Consider the following 17,390-nt stretch of genomic DNA (forward strand, 5'->3'; position numbering starts at 1 on the left):
GAATTCATTTTGATTCTAGTGGTTTTGCTTTTTTCAATTAAGCGCAATACTTCTATAATCATTATTGTGTGTGTTTCTAGATGCAGTTTTTTGTTGCTATGACTGAGACCTGACAAGAACATCTTAGAGGAGGAAAAGTTTATTTGGACTTAAAGGTTCAGTCCATGGTCTGTAGGCTCCATTTCTCAGGGCCTGAGGCATAACATCGTGGCAGAGGGGTGTGGAAGAGGAAAGATGCTCAGCTCACAGCAGCCAGGATGTCTAGGTAGGGGAAGAAAGGTAATCCAGTTTCCCTTGAGATTACGGAAGGGGAGAGATCAGGAAGGAGAAGAGCAAAGCATATGTCCATTTAAAAAGTTAGTTGCAGTAGCAAAGCAGCAAGGGCTATATTCAAAGTATAAAGTGGATCACTGTCACAATATATGGACGTTCTAGTCCCTGTTATCTCCAAATGTGACTTTACTTGGGGACAGGGCCCTTTAAAGATATAATTAAGGTTAAATGAGGTCGTCGTGGTGGGTGCTAATCCAATGTGCTTGGTCTCTTTATAAAAAGAGGAGGTTGGGGCACATATACAGACTAAGGATCAACAATATGAGGGCACTGCAGTAGGGTGGCCATCCACAAACCAGGAAACGGGCCTCAGCAGAAACTACACCACCAACATTGGGATCTTGGACTTCTGGCATCCAGAACTGTGAGAAAATAAATTTCAGCTAAGTCACTCAGTCTTTTGTATTTTGTTCTGCCAGCACTAGCTGATGTTGCTGCCAGAACAAAATTCAAAAGACTGAGTGACTTAGATGATGTTGCTGCATTTAAGGATGGTGGCCATTAAGCATATTTTTTAACTTGTACAAGAAAAATAATTTGTGTGTTACTGCATTCATCCCTGACAGTTTTACTTATAGTAGGATCTTACTTTACCCATAGCCTCTGGTTCCCCTTTGAATCTCTAAATCCTGTTTTACAGTTGGATCGTGCAGGGGATCATCCTGTTCTTGATGACTGACTATAAAGCTTTTTTCCATCAAAATCTCCTGCAGTTTACATTCCTACTAGGTTGGTCTCATGGTAGTTTAGAGTTAGGTGGCAGTTTGTTGTGTTAGGTCCCTGGAGTGCCTGTTTTTATTTAAGCAAGAAAGACAGAAAGCAGAAAGCAGAAAATAACAAGCAGAATTTATGTTGAGGATCCATTTTTCGTTTATTAATTTGTAGCAAAATAAAAAATCAAAAAACACAAACCAAATCCAAAACATAAAACCACTCTATCACTCAGGCAGGAAACTTTTGGGAAACAGGTAAATTAATGGACCACTGGTTGTCAAAACCTTTTCTGAAGCACATAACAGCAGCATGTTTCAATGGCCATAAAATCATTCACTCCCTGAAGTTCAGAAAATCCTCTCATGGGAACAAACCCTAAAGAAATTATTAAACAGAAACAAAAGGTTATATACATAAATATAAAAGATATTCATTGTAGCATGATTTGTAAGAGTATAAGTTCTAAACAACAAGGAAATTGTTAAATTAGAGCATGTAAACCAATGGAATACTATGCAGCTATTAAAATGATAATACTTTTTTTTTTTTTCTCACCATGCAACCTGCTTTAGTGCCAACAGCCTACAAGCACAGAGGCCAGGCAATGGTTTGGGAGTACAGTTTGTTCTGGTAGGAGACACTATAAGAGGTAAAAAAAAAAAAAAGTCCAGGTAAAAATGATGATTATGAAGAATGTGTAAAAACATGAAAAAAATTTTATGATTTTGGGGCACATATCAAGAAAAAGCAGAATGTAAAATTACATTCATTTTATGATTACAGGTATGTAAAAAATGTCATGTAGTCAAAAATGGATGGAGGATTAGAACTAAAAACAATTTAAAAATATTTACTTACACCTGTAATCCTAGAGACTTGGGAGACGCAGGCAAGAGGATTATAAGTTTGAGACCAGCCTCAGCAACTTAGTGAGGCCCTAAGCAATTTGGAGATTCCCTGTCTCAAAGATTAAAAAGGGCTAGAGGTGTGACTCAATGGTTAAGCATCCCTAGGTTCAATCCCCAGCAATTTATATTTACTTATTTATTTTTTGTGGCAATGGGATTTAAACTTAGGCAAATGCTTTACTGCTGAGCTACATCCCTAACTCCAAAACAATTGTCTTAGGATAGTAAGTCTATACATTTTTGAAAAAGAAATTTTATTTAAAGTATATAATTACATATATATTTTGTTTTTTATTTTGAGACAGGGTCTCTGTCAGTTGCTGATGCTGGCCTTGAACTTGTGATCCTTCTTCCTCAACCTCCCAAGTCACCGGGATTACGGGTGTATGCCACCAGGCCTGGCTCAGACATAAATTCTTAAATAACAAAGTTCTTAAGTTTTGTTTCAGGAAAAGCCTTTAGAACCCACCTAAGGATAGTATCAAACTGGCTTTTCAGAACAGACATTTGCGGGGCACAGTGTACCTACTGTAATCTCAGTGATGCAGGAGGATCACAAATTCCAGGTCAGCTTGGGCAATTTAGTGAGATCCTGTCCATGAGAAACAGAAACTTCCGTGGTCCATAGTACTTAGCCTTAATTGGGATGTAAAATACCATTGTAGCCAGCCATTTTTTTTTTCTGTGTGCAACTGTTTATTCAATCCACCATAGATCAAAAGTATTCTAGAAAAAAAAATGTGCTCAGACATTTTTTCCTTGCCATTCTTCCCCAAACAATACGGTGCAGCAGCTATTTACCCAGCATTCCCACTGTCTTAGCGGTGAGAAGCAAGCTGGCTATCATTTATATACAGAAGTAGGTTATGCAAATACAGTTACATAAGGGGCTTGAACAGCCATAAATGTGCACATCCCCAGGAGTCCTCCCTAGACCCTGTTCTCCATAGACACTGAAGGTCAGCCGAGATCCCTAGGGTCCTGCCCAGACCCCATCCTCCTGACACTGAGGGACAGCTGGCTATTTTTTCTTCACAGTGTTTCCAGGAAACCCCAGCTGGGGAAATAGTGGTGCTGGTTCTATTCTTCTCCCTCAGTCTCCAGCTCCTTCTTTGCAGCAAAGAACACTCAAGCAGAACATGCTGGAAGAATGGAAAATGAAGGCTCCATCTGGGTTTGCAGGCTTTCACTGGGTTCCATTTACTCTGTCCCTATTAGGTGGAAAAGACCGTCAGGTCCTGGTAACAACTGACCCAATCCCACTGCCTTTCATTCCATCCTGTGAAGAACAGCAATTAATTACACATTGGTTCTTTTCATGCTTTAAACTAAATTGAGATGAAGGAATGTTTACACATATGTTGAGAGCCACAGCTGAAGTGGCCCAGCAAACTTCCAGCTGATTGGCTCCTCTGCGTGATGCTCATTGGGCTGTTTCCCCGCCCTTTCAGACCACGGAGCTGCTCATTGGGGGGCTCTTTTGGCTCCGCCCATGCGACCCAGCCAATCGGCCTCAAGAGCGGGAGGAGGGGGTGTTGAGAGGCTGGCAGGAAGCAGTTGGTGGCAGTTGGGCTCTGAGGGAATTCCTGAAGAGCTCCTGTGGTGCCTCCTGTCGTGCCTCGTGTGTTCTAAAAATAAAGTTCATTTCTGCTTGACAAGTGGCTGGTGAATTGTGCCCAGCCAGACTGCGGCATTGAATTAAATTGAGATGAAGGAATGTTTACATGTACACAAAAAATGCAAATGTGAACAATCATGCCGAAAAAAAGGGGTTAAAACTTTTTTGGTTTGTGTAAAAATGATCATAATAATAATAATAATAAATTATTATGCAAATTATTCACCAGGAAGAGATGGAAGGGAACAACACAAAAAGCCACCAAATGAGGTGAACATTCCCATGTGACTTATTTTCTATTCACCTTTCCAGTTTTGTTCTCTAATATCACCCTATTTCCCTCACAAAAATTACTTTTTACTCATTGAACAGAATATAGATCCTAAAATTAAGGCCTAATATTATACGTGGCCCTGACATCTGGCAAAACTTTAAAGGACTCAAATTACTTAATCCTAAGTCCCCTTCCATCCTGCCGCTGCAGAGCTGGTCTCCTGGCCAGGCACTTCCTGTCATTCTCAGGCAGCCTCTGCAGAATGATTCCAGCAAACCAGTTGCATCTTCTGGTGGGAACGGGGTCACTTGGCCCTCTTCACACTAGGAGGTTGTCTCTGGACCCTGCTGGAGGGACTTCATCCTCTCCTGTGAGTCATCTCCTTAATGAGTCACCTGTGGCCCCCAAACAGCCTGTTTAACCTGTCAGTATCCTGAATACCTCTCTGGCCTACGGAAAGGTGATCACAAGCTGCTGTGGGCTCTTTTGTGTGGTACCTGGTGCTGGGTGCTTAGTTCTTCTCATAACCTTTCCCCCAACAGGTGACTGGGAGGGCATTAAAGCAAATCTGGGGGACTTTAAGAAAGTCCTGTTACTTGTTCAAGGAGGTCGAAGAATCCAAGGTAGACCAAAAAGACACCCTGTCTAAAGTTCAAATTCACCCAGCCAGTTCTTTGTGCTGTGACTGAGATTTGCAGGTCCTGCCTTCCCAGGATATCAGGCTGCTCAGAGTCTGTAAGTGTTACCATCTATTTCTGTGTAGCAGAGGTCCCCAAAACTTTGCTATGTTGCTATGTAAAACAACACACACTTATCTTGGGTTTCCTGGCTTAGAAATTCAGGCATGGCTGAGCTCTCTGCTCCATGGTCTCTCCCGAGGCTGCAGTGACAGTCCCAGCCCTGGGCTTCTTACAGCACTGCAATGAAGATAAGAGCCAAGCTTCAGTATTCCTGATCCAGTGGCCCATTCATTGGTTGCTAGAAACACTCTGAACCCTGCAGAGTGTTTGTCTGAGGCCCAGGGTCTTTGCTGTGCTGGGTCAAATCTTCCTTCAGACCCTGGTGGGGTTGCTCTCCCCACGAGATTCGCGTGAGAAGGACAGAAGGTCCCGTGGAGCAGGGCAGTCACAGTGTGATTGTGCAGCATGGCCCTGGGGCTCTTCTTGGCCTCTCTGTGCAGCCTTCTCTCCTCCTGGGGACAGGCAGGGCCTCTTCTGAAATGGGGGTCTTGTGATCTACTACCAGACAAGGGAAGTCAGAGAGTTTGTTTGTGGCCAGCTCCAAGACAAAGAAGGGGGGATTTGTTTTATTTGGGGGAAAGGGCTCCAGTTCCCGTGAACTGCCTTGAAAGAAAGAAATTCAGGATTCTAGTTTCTCGAGCTTTCCTGAGGGGTTGAGTGGGGGCAGGAGGATAGAGGAAGAGAAGACATGGGAGGCTGCTTCTGTTTCCAAAGTGCCATGCTTTGGGGTGCCGTTTTCAGAGCCCCAACAGCATGAATGTCAAGAGGCAGGGTCGTGGGCATTTCTCTCAAGAGCTGTCCACCCTCCTGGGCTTGATAACTAGACAGGCACAGTAGGGCATCAAAGATGCTGCTTCCTATTCTGAAGGGCAGGCCTCTTGCTGGAAGGCAATGCCCCCTAAGACCCTATTTCCAGACTCTCCCTGGGAGCTACACAGCACAGCCAACCTTACCCATGGTGAGAGCAGCAGTGACAGGGTCCACCTCAGCTTCCCACACTTGCTCGCTCCTTTTCTCCATCTTGATCATCCTGCCCATGTTGGAGGCCAGTGGTGAACCAGCAATCCAGCTGCAAAATCAGGAACCGCGCAGAGGTCCCAGTAAAGCTCTGCACTCAGTCCCTCCCAGAGTGACAATGGCAGAATTGTGGCACATTATATCACAGGAGCCTAAGGAGACTTGGCTTCTGACCGACACCAATGCTCAATGGTTCATGGCTCACTCTCAGAGGTCCTGACAGTGTGCGAAGCTGGCTCTCTAGTGAGCATGGGCTCCAAACAGCACAGCCTTGTTCAGAGAAGGCCATCTCTCCTGCTTCCTGCTCCAATTTTCTTGGCATCTGTCCCTGGTAGAAGAGCAGAACCTCACTCTACTCATGTCTTCTTGCCCTGGCCAGATCCCCCATCCAGGCCAACATATCACCATTTCCTGGCTTTCAGGATGCTTAGTGTTCCCCTTATAGTTTTTATCAGCTCCTGTATAGCACAGAAACCTGGAAGCATATAAATGGATTCAAAGAATTCAACTGTAGCCATTTTAACTGTAACCCTTCCCTTTGCCCACCCAATTTTAAAATTCGCCAATCTTGGAGATTGTAACCCCAAGCTCCTCCTTATCAGAGCAAGGGGTAGTACGACGTTAGGGATAAAAACAGGTGGATGGCCAGCCCAAGTGTGCTTGCCTGCTGGATCCTCTCTGGTAACCTGCCCTTCTGCAGAAGTAAAGTTTGCTTAACTACTTCTGAGCATGCGTTTGATTCCTTGCAGCACCCAGGTATTACTAACATGTCTCAGAATAAAAAATAAAGGGACTGAGGATGTAGTGGATGGAGTACCACTAGGTTTAGTCCCCATTGTTGCAAACAACAACAAAAAAATACAAAAAACACGTGTTCAGAAGAAGCCTGGTACTCTGTCCATGGGCTTTTGACCTCACAAACTCAAAATTCCCCAGGCATCCAGGTGTGGTGAGGCACACCTGTAATCCCAGCCACTTGGGATGCTGAAGCAGGGGGATTGAGAGTTCAAACCCAGCCTCAGCAACTTACAGAGGCCCTAAACAATTCAGGAAGACCCTGTATCTAACAAAATATAAAAAAAGGGCTGGGGATTTGGCTCAGTGGTTAAGTGCCCCTGGGTTCAATCCAATTCAATTCAAAAAAAGAAAAAAATCCTAAAAATAAAAAATCCCCCATGCAACATGCAACCTGTGAAGAAACATAATGGCCATTTACACGCATGCAAAAGACCCTCAAACTCCCCTTCTTGCCATCTAATAAACAAGCTACTTCTTTCTTCTTATAAACTCCCCCACTGGCAATTGATCAAGGAGGCAGATTTGAGATTATAGCTCCTGGTCTCCTTGCTGACTGGTTGTGCAATAAAGCCTTTTCTCCTCCCTCGCCCCCAGTATCAAGGTTGAACCCAGGGCCTACAAGCGGGCTGGGCAAGCCCTCAACACGGAGCCACATGACCAGCCCCAGTAAAGCCTTTTCTTTTTGTAAGAACCTGATGCCATAGTCTAACAGTGGCCATTCCTTTGGGAGCTTCCCTTTGTAAATTTACTTATCCCCGCTTTGCCTGATGTTCTAAATTCTAGAGAAAAGCTGCACCTAAATGATTAAACTGTAAATGGCTAAATAATCTTTCTGTATATTTACAGAACCTAGAACATCTGTTGTCCTTCAGATAACATCAGAATATGTAACACCTCTTTAGTCTTTCATTCTCTGCATCGATTAACACAAAATGTGTAGATTGCTGTGATGTTTAACTTGGGGGTGGAGGAGGAGAATATGTTTGTCTAAAGAATTACAGGAACGAGCTCTAGGAGTCAGGGTCAATTGCAAGTTTCTGGCCACAAAATGAAGAAAAAAATCCATGCCCTGGATGGTGGAGACCCCACCAGGCAGTGTCCTTCCTGCCCGTTGCCCCCCGTAGCTCCTCTCCCTCTCCATAGAAGCCCTTTTGCTTACCTGAGCTCCCAGGTGGCCTTTTGGGGGGATGATAGTCCCCTTCATCTACTCAGGATTCCAGCTGATTTCCTTAACAAACAACTCTCACCTCCCAGGAGTGTTTGCTTTTAAATCATGAGCAATCAGACTTGGGTCCTGGTGACTGTTAGCAAGAATTTAACACAGGCAACACCATTCTGAAACTTAGAATAAGTCATCTCAAGGTCACTCTGACTCAACCTGACCCTAAACCCCAAACAATACTCCAAAGGAAACGGTTATCTGGGTCTGAAGTCCTGAAAACACCTGATTCAACATGGAACAGTGACCACCTCAAAGAGTGGAGGTGCGACCAAAAGGATCCTTCCTGCCGACCCCTAGCAACAGCCCGGCTAACTGCAGAATTCCCCCACTCCCTCATGCCCCTAGAGGGACCCAGGCTGTAATTGGAAAGTGGGTCTCAGTCTCCACTGGGCCCACCTCGGTAGGTTTGTCCTGAATAAACAAACCTCTTCTCTCTCTTTATCTCCTTAGTTCTGTTCTTTCCTTACAGTAGCAACAGCTTTGGCTTATGGTTGTGGGGGGGTTCTGATCTGATAACAGCCACAAGGGGCTATTGGGCAGTGGTGTATACAGTGGGGCTGCTTCATGCCCCCCGTGGGAAGGAATGGGCTGACATGACACTATCACTATGCTCCTCAGAACTGCACACATTTTATTTTATTTATTTACTTTTTTGATTTTATTATTTTTATTTTATTCTAAGAATAAAAATTAGTGTCTTCTTTATTTTTTAATTTTTTTATTTGTTCTTTTTAGTTATGTATGACAATAGAATGTACTTTGACATAATATACATACATGGAGTATAACTTCACATTCTTTTCCCATTCTGTGGTTGGACATGATGTGGAGTTACACTGGTTGTGTATTCCTATATGACCACAGGAAAGTAATGTGTGTGATTCACTCTACTGTCTTTCCTATTCCCATTCTCCATCTCTTTTCTTTATTCCCCTTTATTCCTCTTTATCTAATCCAAAGTACCTCTATCCCTCTGCCCTGTTATGTGTTAGCATCTGCATCTCAGAGAGAACATTTGGCCTTTAGTTTTTCTGGGGTTGGCTTAATTCACTTAGCACGATAGTCTCTAGTTCCATCGATTTACCAGCAAATGCCGTAATTTCATTTTTTCTTTACGGCTGAGTAAAATTCCATTGTGTAAATATACCACATTTTCTTTATCCATGTACATATACCACTTTTTCTTTATCCATTCATTTGTTGAAGGCACTTAAGTTGGTTCCCTAACTTAGCTATTGAACAGCACAAATTTGTGTTCCAGTAAATACTAGTCAGTACCTAGGGAAGTTCATTGTTCTGGGCAGTGAGATAAGGAATACTCTAAAGGATGTGATATGGAAAGAAGTAGAGAGGGGAAAGTGGCCACTTCTCTTGTCTCATATTTAGGTGAGGATCAAAGCAGAGTGTCCTTGGTTGTAGAGTAAAAGAATGTCCCATAAAACGTCTGAAGAAACCCACATGCACAGTGAGCTTGCAGCCTATCCTATGTACTCCTCCTGCCTGTAGGTGTCGCACAGCCCTGCATTATATCCCAGCCTGCTGCCAGGGTGTAGGTAATAAAATGTTCCAACCCTCTTCACTGAGTCCTCCAAGTCCTTTCTTTGGCATCAGAAAACAGTATGCTGGGGTCTTTACAGCCCTGAAGTTGAACAGTTTGGTTTTTTGGTCGTGGGGATGGAACCCAGGGGTGCTCTACAATTGAGCTACCTCCCCAGTCCTTTCATTTTTTATTTTAAGACAGGGTCATGTTAAGTTGCCAGGCTGGCCTTGGACTTATCCCCTCCTGCCTCAGTCTCCCCAGTTGTTGGGATTACAGGCGTGCACCACCACTCCTGGCTTCCATTTAGGACTGTGGTTGATGACCTTGGAAAGTGAAATCATGGAGGGGCTGTGGATCCACAGCAGACAGCCAGAGAAATGAGTCAAGCTCAAACAGGTGGCTTCAAATATTTTAAATACTATTTTCAGCTTAAAGAAAGGAAAGGGTTTGTGGGGGAAGCTGATTTGGGAAAGACAGACAGGAAAAATATGGTGACTAAGGGTAAGTTTTATTATGCAGAGTTAAATCAGTGCCTTCTCTGCTGATTAGAGTCTAGTGATTTACTTCTCCTTCTGGGTACAGAGAGTAAGACAAATGGAGATTTCCTTTTAAGATGTGAATTTTCTGTACAAAAGAGTAACTTCTACTTTGTTCTCAGAGGCAGTTTCTCTAAATAATCAGATCAAAGTATTCTGTTAAAACAAAATCCTCACAGCGAGGGGGCCTGCCTCTTTGGTAGAGTTTGTCCCCTAGCGTGAGCCGGGCCCTGGGTTCCATCCAGGGCCAATTACATCTATAGCTAAATCTGTTGTACTCTTTTCTTTCTTTGTTTTAAGATGTTGTGGTTGAAAAGCCAGTAGTATGTTCCACAGTTTAGCTATTGTTCACAAAGTAGAATCACACCATCTGCAGCTCATGAATTGTGGCAGTCTCCATTCTATACAACAGAACGAGAGTTCCCTGGGCAGTCCAGAATGGTGGGTTTTGTAAGGAAGTTCTAACAAGAAAACAGAACAATAGGGAGAAAATTCCCCACTACCATCTCAACAGACCTGATTAGTAACATCATGTTATTTTGGGTTACTTTTTTTTTTTTTTTTTGCAGGAATTAAAACAGAAAATACTAAGCCAGGCATGGTGGTTCACACCTGTAATCCCAGAAACTTGGAGGTGAATACAGAAGTATCACAAGTCTGAGACTAGCACAAGAATTAAAGTGGGCTGAGATATGGGGATGAAGCTCAGTAGTAGAGTGCCCCTGGGTTTAACTCCTTATATATATGACCTTGGAAAGTGAAAGTATGGATGGGCTATGGATACATAGCAGATAGCCAGAGAAATTATATATATAAATTATTTTAATAATGTACATCCTGGACTCCTTCTCTGACATTTCATCAACTGCACTGTCCATGGATTCTATTATTATAGTATGCTGGTTTGTTTGGGGCACTTTCTTCCCTTGTTTTTTCATGTTTTCTGTATGTCTTCCTTTCTTGCAGTGTGGATCTGAGATATTACAGTTTCTATCCTATAATCTTAGAGTGTCCCTGCAGATTACCTGTATCTCACCTTGGTGTTGGGCTCCTAGACCCCTGCTGGTGTCCTACAGTAAGTGCTCCTGCAATTAAAGGTGGTAGCAGAGACAACTCCAGATAGCAGTGGGGGTGTCTCAAGATGAATGCAACCACTTTCAGAGATGGGGCTGAAAGGGTGGGCTGTCTGTTTGGAGATGCAGCTGTCTCCAGGCCCTATCTGTTGTCCCAAGGTGGAGGCTACTGTGTGGGGAGGGCTATGGCAATGGCTACAGTGTCCCAAGATGGTATGGGGTTGGCCTGGGTTCCATCGTGGTCTGCTGGTTGGCAGTGCCGTCCTAGGTCTGGGCCTGGGTTCCAGGCTAGGTCTGCTGGTCAGCAGGGGTGGTCCTAGGCCTGGATTAACTCTTTCTGATACAGATACTAACAAAAATCTTTAAAACAATTTTTTTTTTCTGTAGAAGAGATGGAGTTTTGAAATGTTGCCCAGCCTGGCCTTAACTTACCAGTCTCAAGTGATCTCCTGCCTCCAGCTTCCTGAATACCTGAGATTTTAGGTATACACCAACTCATCTAGCATAAAAATCTAATTTTTTTATGATATTGGGGATCAAACCCAGGGCCTTATGCATGCAAAGCTTATGCTCTACTAGTGAGCTACATCTCCAGACCTCCAATAGTTTATTATCCATTTATCAGTTGATCTATACATGGGTTATTTCTGTGAATTCTGTGTGTTGACTGAGCAATAAATTGCCAGCTGGGTCACTTGAGTGTCTGCACTCAGCTGAGAGCCAGCAAGGCCTCCTCCACATGCCCCTCTTTCCATGTGCTGTCCCCTCTCTCCAGGGCCTCATCATATGACTCCTTTGTCCCCAGTATGACAGCTTGGATTTCTGTATAACTTGACTGGGTTCCAAGCTAGCAAAACAGAAGGTACTATGAGGTAGTAGCTAGCAAAGAGCAGTGTCATGCATGGCAAGGCCACACGTGTTCTTTAAATTGCTTCAGATTCTTCTTTAAACTACTTTCAAAGTAGATGAGAAAGCAAACAGTGGCTGTTAATTTGCAGAAAATAAACAGAAGCAAAGGAACTAATTGGGGACACACGTCAAAAGAAAAGGCTTACTGGGTCTAACCCTTGACAGGGTCCATTGAGGCTGATGTGGAGCCAGGAATCATGGCTATAGGTGTCTCCATTTGTCTGGGAAGGACTATTCCTTCAGTAGTGCAGGTCACTTAGGTAAATTCTGACTGGCCACTGACCCCAATGCCCACAACATGGAACTGACTTGTAGATGAAGTGCCCCTGAGTAGGATGGCCACCATGAAAGTTCCCTGGAAGACCAACCAAGGCCAGAACCTCCACCCCCTGCTGTGAAGGTGGCTGAGGGAGGACCCGCTCTCCAGGCAAACATCGATAGGAGAGGGCTCCGTTCCCTTGGCTGCTCTCCCTTGAGCATGCTCTCTGCTTGAGTCTTGCTTCACCTTCACCTATTTTCACTGTACTTTCTCCTGGAATAGAGCTCTCTTGCACGACTTTTGGTCTCTGACTTTAAATTTTCTTTCTTAAGAACTGAGGTTTGAAGCTTCAGCTCCCCACTCTCCTGTGACAGTACCATTTCTTTTTCTTTTTGAAAACCTTTTGCAGTGCTGGGGATCAAACTCAGGGCCTCACACAAGTGCTCTGCCACTGAGCTACATGCAGCCTGGCCCAGGACCACTATTTTTTTTTTCCTGGTGTTGGGATTGAACCTAGAACCTAGAGCATGCTGGGCCAACGTTTTGCCCCTGAGATACATTCTAAGGCCTTTTTATTTTTTATTTTGAGATGGGGTCTCTCTAGATTGCTGAGGCTGGCCTCACACTTGTGATCCTCCTGGCTCAGCTTCCTGAGTAGGTGGGATTACAGGTGTGCACCACGGTGACTGACCAATACTACTTCCTAAAGACCAGGATGCACCTACATCTTTTCCACTACATTTTATCAAAAGAGCTCCAATTTCAGCTCAGATTTATGGAGAGGAGATATAGACTTTAATTCTTTTTTCTCTTTCTTTCTTTTTTTTTTTAAAGAAAGAGTGAGAGGGGGGGAGAGAGAGAGAGAGAATTTTAATATTTTTTATTTTTTAGTTTCCGGCGGACACAATATCTTTGTTGGTATGTGGTGCTGAGGATCGAACCCGGGCCGCACGCATGCCAGGCGAGCGCGCTACCGCTTGAGCCACATCCCCAGCCCCTCTTTTTTTTTTTGACTAGGGATTAAACCCAGGGATGCTTTACCATTGAGCTACATCCCCAGCCCTATTGGTCTTTTATGAAAGTTTTAAACTGTAACACAGGGTCTCACTAATTTGCTGAGGCTAGTCTTGAACTTGGGATCCTTCTGCTTCAGCCTCCCCACTCAATGGCATTACAGGAGTGTGACATTGTACTCAGCTTAGACTCCAATCCTTCTTTCCTTCCTTCCTTCCTTCCTTCCTTCCTTCCTTCCTTCCTTTCTTCCTTCCTTCCTTCCTTCCTTCCTTCCTTCCTTCCTTCCTTTCCTCTTCCTCCTCCTCCTCCTCCTCCTCCTCCTCCTCCCCCCCTCCTCCTCCTCTTCCTCCTCCTCCCCCCCCCTCCTCCTCCTCCTCCTCCTCCTCCTCCTCCTCCTCCTCCTCTTCTTCTTCTTCTTCTTCTTCTTCTTCTTCTCTCTCTCTCTTTCTCTAGTGCTGGGGATAAAACCACCTCATGCATGCTAGGCAAGTCCTCTACCACTGAGTTATATCCCCAGCCCTAGACTTCAATTCTTTTTTTTTTTTAATTATATGCATATATATATTTCTGACATCAGACAAAAGCCACTAGCGAATTCAAAACAGCTCTGATGGCTAAATTTGGAGTCATGCTGCCTTTATTTTAAATTATTCAGTGTGCTCCATAGCCTCAGCCTTTTCTACATTCTGCTACAGCTTGTTTTTTGACAGGCAGAATCAGTGAATCCCCCACAAGCCCTCAACCACTTTATCCTAGTGACCAGTCTCTAAGAGTCTATTGCTACATTCTTCCCAGCGAGTAACTCCCCCATTCTCTACCAATACCAACTTCCACTCCACCACTGTATCTGCTGGCAGGAAAACAGAATGAGACCAAAACCCATCCTGGTGATAGTGGAGTGGGATGTAAGTGTTCCATCTCCCAAGATTCTCATGGTCTCCAGTTATTGCAATGAATTGCCTATCAGTGCCTGTGACGTAATGCACCTGAAACCTGATATTAACTGGCTGAGACTCTGAAGCCATTCTTGTGACCTTTTTTGTTTTCCCACTCACTTCCCAACCTCTTGCCTCCACAAGAGTGCTTCTGCCACTGTCCATTGAGGCCTCAAGACTGCCACCCAAACCCACATCTCCCCAAGATGAGTGCCTAGACACCATTTCCCAGTCCTCATGCTCAGTGAGGTCCTGCTGTCCAACTGCAAGACTCACTTCTGTAGCTCTGACCACGAGCAGGTTGCTAGAAGGCAACTCCTCTGCAAACCATGTAGCTGCTTTAGCGGGTGTGTCATGTTCTTTTTGGAATCTCCATTCTCCTATGTGAGATTCAAGGCTTTTTTTTCTTGAAACTTGAGAGTAACCCCTGGAGTTAGCCGTCTCAGATGTAGCTAGAGACTGTGTGTCTGGTATCTGTCTAGCAGGAGCATGCTGTCTTGCAGTGTCCCAGTATTCTCCGGAAGGATTCTGTAGTCTCTGTGATGCTTCTTGTAGGTTACCAAGACCTTTGTGCATTAGCTGGTGTTATGCCAATGTAGTTTTGAAGTTTGTTAAGGCAACATGATGAAGTCAGTCCATCCTTACTGAAAGACGTGGCTGTGTCCTTACCTTATCTCAGAAATCAAATGTCCATTGCTTTCTTGAAGATGCTCTGGTTTGATGACCTCCTGCTTGTAAGGTGCGGGGCTCAATCCACCCCTGCCAGCACCCTGATGGCTTCCCGGAGCTGCAATATCAGTGTTCTTATGCTGCTCCGTGTCCCCGTCCTTTCTGTGGTCCCCGGGGTCGCCCTGCAGCAGCCAAATGAAAAGCGCTCCTTGCAGACCTGCTCGGACCAGCAGGGCTGCCCAGACGGAGCCCGTGGCTGAGAGGCCGCGGGAGACAAGGAGAACCCGGACAAGGGCTCGGATCTCGCAGGCAGAGCCACCTAGACTTCAATTTTTGTGTGTAAAGGGAGGGGAGAGATTGTGGGTGGTATCTTTGGATTCCTCCATATATGCCAGTCCTCTTTCGATTAGAAGGGACCATTCAACAAGTTTTAGACAATGAGCTGTGAACAGAACAGACATATTTCACTTCCAGCCTGAAGCAAAGCAAAGCACACACCATTTTTCAGATCTGTCATTCCTCTTTTTTCTTATTCTTTATCTATTTATTTCAGCGCCGGGGTTAGATCCTAAGGGCACTTTACCACTGAGCTACACCTACAGCCCTTTTAAAGTTTTTGAGGTAGGGTATCCCTAAGTTGCCCAGACTGACCTTGGACTTGTGGTCCTCCTGCTTCAACGTTAGCAACCAGATAATGGAAGGTTCTTGTGGCTCAGTAAGCAAAGTGTAGCTGCCCAAGGCTTTTAATCTGGAGAGTGATTTGAAGGAAAAAAAAAGCGTGAATGATAATTTGCTGACAAGAGCAGGATCTATGGCTAATGGGTGAGGGTTAAGAAAGAGCAATCAGTTAGGGAAAAGGTAGATAGTTTCTCGTGCCAAAAGCATCAGTAATTAGAATTTATAGCTGAAAGTTCACTTATACCATTGCCTATTAATCTATATAATCCTAAAAGATAATCAATGTTCTATTTGCCACTTGAAAATCCAGTCTGAGGGAGGTTGGTGATTGGCACTTACGAATAAGGCAAAACAAGTGCTTTGGTTTCATTCATCAGTTTGTTCATGCAATCTTATATGATTTGATTCGTAACTAAAACACTTTTTTTTCTGAATCCTGCTAGACCAGTGATTGCAGACCTTTGAATCATGAGTCAAAAAAAGAATAATTTTTGCCTGGAGAGGTGCTTCTTGGGGGAGCCAATAAAAACATGTTCTCTGGTGTTGTGTGTTATGCCTTATTGTCTTCTGCCAAGATAATAAGTACTGAATTTAGAAACTATACACAGGGTGCCATACGAATAACATTCAAATATATAAATCTCTTAAGTGCTGAGGACTGAACCCATGGCCTTACGTATGCTAAGGCAGGCACTCTACCACTGAACTACATCATCAGTTACTCCAATATAATTTTAACTGAAGTAAAAATTTTAAATGGTTGTGAAAACAGTTTTGGGTTATGTATCACTATGAAAAATTTATGACTGTCAGCATCTCCTGGGATACCTGTAGCCTGTTTATTCCAGACCATGGTGTTATGGTGCACGATTACAGAAGCTCTGGGCTAGACACTGTGCTGTGAGCTGGAAATACAAAGATGAAGGAGACCCTACTCAACAGAATTAAGTCTAGCCAGCAAAACCCCAACAGGACAATTATTTCAATGGAGCTCGTTAAACTTGGTGACAGAGGTGTATTTAGGATACATCTAAATTATTCTAGAGGAATGGGGCTCTGTTAACCATACTCTCTCCCTCCCTTTCTTTTTGGTACTGTGGATGGAACCAAGGGGCACTCTACTACTAAGTTAAATCCCCAAACTTTTTATTTATTAAAATTTGAGACAGGGTCTCCCTGAAGTGTGGAGGCTGCTCTTGAACTTTTTCCTTCCTTTCTTCCTTCCTCCCTCCCTTCCTTCCTTCCTTCCTTCCTTCCTTCCTTCCTTCCTTCCTTCCTTCCTTCCTTCCTTCCTTCCTTTCCTTCTTTTCTTTCTTATGGTAGGGTTGTAACCCATGGCCTTGTGCATGCTACTAAACCACTTTACCAATAAGCCACATCCTCAGCTCCACATTTACGTATTAAAGCATTACTTTAACAAATTTTATTGAACACCTACTAATGGCAGACACTGTTAAGCACTGAGGACAGACTAGTGAGTGAGAACATTGTCTCAGCTGCCTAATAGTGACCTTTACCATGAGACCCACTGAAATGACATTGGAGGGAGAACCATGGTTTGTGATTCAGATTCCTAGATAATGAGCTACTAAAGGTACATAATGGACTTAACAAATTGACCTAATTCAGACAGGCTATTCACAATGGCCAGGTTCTTTTGGTACATGTAAGTGGTTTCCAATGACTTGAGGCAGGTAAGGGCTATGAGTCTTCTTTTCCAGCACGTCCCCACTGAATGATATAGTCATCCCTTGTACCCTCCAGGGCTTGGTTGAGGAATGCCCCCTTTCCCTGGCTCCCAGACCAAATCTGAGGATGCTCAAGCGCCTTGTATAAAATGGAGTAGTTCATGCATATAACCTGTGCACATCCTCCTGCATACTGGTTTTTTTGGTACTGGGGATTGAACACAGGGGTGCTTTACCACTAAACTACATACATCTCAGTCCTTTTTCTTTTTTTAAAAAATTTTATTTTGAGATAGGTTCTCACTAAATTGTTGAGCAGCTCATGAAGTTGCTCAGGCTGGCTTTGAACTTTGACCTCTCAGCCCCCTTATATACTTTAAAGGTACTGGCTTACAGGCCCTGATACAGTGTAAACACTAGGCAAATACTTGTTACACTGTGTTCTTTTGGCAGGAGCTGGAGATA

At 44.0% G+C, this 17,390-nt stretch overlaps 1 pseudogene; it reads right to left on the reverse strand.

Moving 5' to 3' along the window:
• Window positions 1-13,671: 13,671 nt before the first annotated feature.
• Window positions 13,672-16,090, reverse strand: LOC101969854 (starch-binding domain-containing protein 1 pseudogene; annotated as a pseudogene).
• Window positions 16,091-17,390: the final 1,300 nt, after the last annotated feature.

This window comes from Ictidomys tridecemlineatus, chromosome 11 (assembly GCF_052094955.1).
Source record: "Ictidomys tridecemlineatus isolate mIctTri1 chromosome 11, mIctTri1.hap1, whole genome shotgun sequence".
In the NCBI taxonomy this organism is placed as follows: Eukaryota; Metazoa; Chordata; class Mammalia; order Rodentia; family Sciuridae; genus Ictidomys; species Ictidomys tridecemlineatus.